Here is a 3,984-nt window from a genome sequence, read left to right as displayed (position 1 = left end):
CTAAAAAGAAGCATTAAATCATTAAAACCTAATATGCAGAACAATTCTATACCATGCTTCAGCGCCTAAGTGCAGCACTTGACTTTTTCACATCAGAATGAATGGCAGCTATTCACAATGGCGGCGAAAGTAAATGCATGTAGTCAGGGACACCACTGGGGTAGGAGATAATACTGCTCCCTGCTCCTAATGATTCAAGCCATTAACAATTAAGTCTGCATCTTGGGTTCTGTTTCTTAGCCATGCTGAAGTGAGCCAGAATGTTGGGAACTGCCGTATAATCTCGTTCTAATATTTTGCCATTGCTCTACCCTATCTTCATTAAGTTCACCCATGTCATCTCTGCAATAACATACCAGGTAAGCACCATGTTTTTTCATTAGGAAGAAGCTTGGAGTGGCTTGCTAAATAAAGAAGATACCAGAAATATTCTGCTGGACCAAACCCTAGAAATACATTTGTGATCACAGCTTTTATCTGGCTATTTTACCAGTTCACTGAAAAAACAAGCTAGTGAAATATTAAGTTTCCATCTAGCTGACAAATCAAGAAAGAGAAGCTGAGTGACTAAGGCTGCAATCCTATGCAAGTTTAGACAGAAAAAAAGGCCTACAACTCCCAGCATGCCCCAGCCATCATTGCTGGCTAGGACATGCTGGGAGTTGTAGGCCTTTTTTTCTGTCTAAACATGCACAGGGTTGCACCTTAACTCAGGTAAAGCTGGAACCAAAATACACTCAATCCAGTGTTTGAGCACAGACATGTATTCACATAGAGCAAAAAACAAAAGCACAGATTAGTAATTATGGTTTCATAACAGAAGCCAAAAAAAGAGTGCCAGGCCTTAGGGTGGGCAAACTGGGTGGTCACACAGGACAACAAGCTCAGGGGGCACAAAGCTGAGCTGAAGGGAGGCACCAAGAAGAGCTCAGTGGCTGGTTTTTTTTTTTATGTACTGTCTGCACTGAGTTAGGGTGGCAAAAAACAAGTGTCTGTAACCTTTCTTTCAATGTTCTACAGGTTGTTTGGGTGCTAACTACAAAACTACACTGCTCACCTGGATTCTTTTTATTTTGTTTAAAACGAGAAAATGGTATATTAGAGTGTAAGATTACACTGAATTTCAACATATAATTGTGACTTCATAAGACCTCTCCCCGGCCATGATGAAGTAAATGTTTTACATGGTTGTGTATGAAACAGAACAGATACTAATTTGAAGCTTAAGCTGGCCGTACAATGTATCCTTGGAGGCTGGAAGGGAGGGGCTTGCTTATTAGCTAGGCTTGCAGCCCAACTGTAAGGGAGTCTAAACCCATCATGGTTAAATAAACTCTTTTTAGGTCTGGGCAGCAATAGAGATAAGATTGGTCAGGCAGGCTTGATTGGGCCAGGCCAAGTAGCCCCAGTTACAAAGTTTGTTGGAAGGACAGAAGGCTTTAAGGAGGGATTCTCTGGCACAGCAGGCAGCCTGTTCTTATCCCAGAAAGAACTCCAGGCTCGCCGAGGAAGAGTTCTGTGAGTGAGTGGACACCACCTAAGATTTCCAGGTAGGGTGCCACTGGAAAGTAATTTTCTGTGTCAGTTACCACAGGGAAAGGCATAGGAGTGGTGTGAGGACAAGCCTTCAGGGAAGAATCTTCCCTGGGTGAGTAGTGGAGAAACCCAGCAGCAGGGCAAAACCAGAAGACCTATGAGACTGAGCCCCAGGAAGCAGAAAGAAGCTCTGCCAGAAGGTTTTGGAGTCTGGAGGAGGTACTCACCTAATCCCTATTCTCTCATCCCCATGTAAGAAAAAAATGAAGCACATCTACCATTCTGCATGATTGGATAGGGAAGAAAGCTCCTTCCTTGTTCTCCTCGACCTCTCAGCGGCTTTTGATACCGCTGACCACGGTATCCTCCTGGACCGCCTGGAGGGGTTGGGCATTGGAGACACTGTATTGCGGTGGTTCTGGCCCTTCCTCTCCGGCAGGTACCAGAGGGTAGCACTAGGAGAGGAGGTTTCGGACCCGTGGCCGCTCACAGGGTTCCATCCTCTCCCCGAAGCTATTTAACATCTATGTGAAGCTGCTGGGGGCTTTCATCAGGTGGTTTGGGGTGTGGTGTCATCAATATGTGGATGACACGCAGCTCTACCTCTCGTTCAAATCTTCAAGGTTGGCCGTAGAATCCCTGTCCAAATGTCTGGAAACCGTGAGTGGCTGGATGGGGAGGAATAAGCTGAAGCTGAACCCTGACAAGACCGAGGTACTTTTGGTGGGAGACAAAAGGAGGCTGGGGGATGTTGACCTGGTGTTGAATGGGGTACGGCTACCCTTGAAAGACCAGGTCAGCAGCCTGGGGGTCATTTTGGACTCCCAGCTGTCCATGGAGGCTCAGGTGTCAGCTGTGAGCCAGACAGCACTGTACCAACTCCATCTGATATGGCAGCTGCGCCCCTTCCTTCCCGACCATCTGGTCCCATCGGCAGTACATGCCCTGGTCTCCTCTCGTTTAGACTACTGTAATGCGCTCTACATGGGGTTACCCTTGAAGACGGTTCGGAAGCTGCAGGTGGTACAGAACACGGCGGCTCGCCTGATTAAAGGCAGCCGCTGGCGAGATCACATCACTCCAGTGCTGAAGGAGTTGCACTGGTTACCAGTTGTTTTCCGGGCCAAATTCAAGGTGTTGGTTTTGACCTTTAAAACCCTATATGGTTCCGGCCCAGTCTATCTCAAGGAGCGCCTCCAGCAACACCAGACAGGCCGCTTAACAAGATCAGCCTCGGATGGCCTTCTCTCTGTCCCATCAGCCAGGACAGCTAGACTGGTGGGGACGAGGGAGAGGGCCTTTTCTGTGGTGGCCCCCACTCTGTGGAACTCCCTCCCTAGGGAACTCCGCCATGCCCCTTCTTTAATGAGCTTCCGTTGTGCATTAAAAACGTGGTTGTTCATTTGGGGTGGGTTAGGGTATTTTAGAAAATGTTTTTACTGTAGAATTTTATTGTTTTAAACTGTTTTATTGTACGCTGGGTGACCAGCCAGATGGGCGACTAATACATTTAATAATAAATAAATAAATAAATCCCAGGGCAAGGAGGAGCTGCAGGTGAGAATTCTCAGATGTAGTCTGTGCATGCAGTAATCTCTCATGTGGCCCCAGCTTTGTACATATATGCATGGATCCTTGTAGGGGCAGCAGCAGGGCCCCCAACATCACATCTGCACCAGGCCCCATAAACCCTCTGGGTGGTCCTGCAAAGCTGATCACCGGCGGGGGGGGACGGACGACACAACGACACCAAAGGCACTCCTTGCTCAGGGAGCTATTTATCCTAGGGCCAAGTATAATCCTGTGCAGAACCACATTCTCGATTGCTTACCAAGGGTTAAACAAAGCAGTACCAGACCATAGGATCACATGCTGCCCCCTTCCGTGCAAATCTTCCTTGCAGCATCCAACTGCAGTAAACAGTTGCATCATCACAGACATTGATCACAGAGCCAACTAGGGTTCCTGCTTAACCCAAGATTTGAAGGCTTGGTTCAGTGTTAGTGCTCCACTCAGTGGTGTAATGAACCCAGGGCTCATAGGGATGCAGCACCAGCACCTTTTTTATTAGCAGGGAAGCTGACATCATCCGCCACCCCCTGAGAATTCCCCATTCCCTCTGAGCTTAGCTGCAATCCTCACAGTAGTTGGGGAAAATGAATTTTCCCAGCAAATATATTGCTCCCTGTTTTAATGGAAGTATTTTGGGGTGGCTTGGTCTGGAATGGTCAATTAAGACCAATCAGCTTTACAAAAGACCTGTTCCTAGTGGAGATGAATACTGCTAGAACTAGTTTGCTGCTATGGATCAGCACAGCTGCCTGAATTTTTGGATTATTCTTGGAGGTGTAGCTATGGGAGCTGTCATGATGAGCACCTACACTTCAAAATTTACCTTAATACCACTGGCATTGTGCTTCTTTTCCTCTCTGCTCACACAGAGATCTG

At 47.2% G+C, this 3,984-nt stretch overlaps 1 protein-coding gene across 1 annotated transcript in view; it reads right to left on the bottom strand.

Moving 5' to 3' along the window:
• IFNGR2 (interferon gamma receptor 2) overlaps positions 1 to 3,984 on the bottom strand; it is a 29,179-nt gene that overhangs the window by 4,386 nt on the left and 20,809 nt on the right. The window lies entirely within an intron of this gene.

The sequence above is a fragment of the Heloderma suspectum genome, chromosome 3, assembly GCF_057233095.1.
Source record: "Heloderma suspectum isolate Gila_16-S chromosome 3, 16-S_ref, whole genome shotgun sequence".
In the NCBI taxonomy this organism is placed as follows: Eukaryota; Metazoa; Chordata; class Lepidosauria; order Squamata; family Helodermatidae; genus Heloderma; species Heloderma suspectum.
The sequence above is the reverse complement of the archived record's forward strand: the minus strand, read 5'-3'. Positions and strand labels throughout refer to the sequence as shown.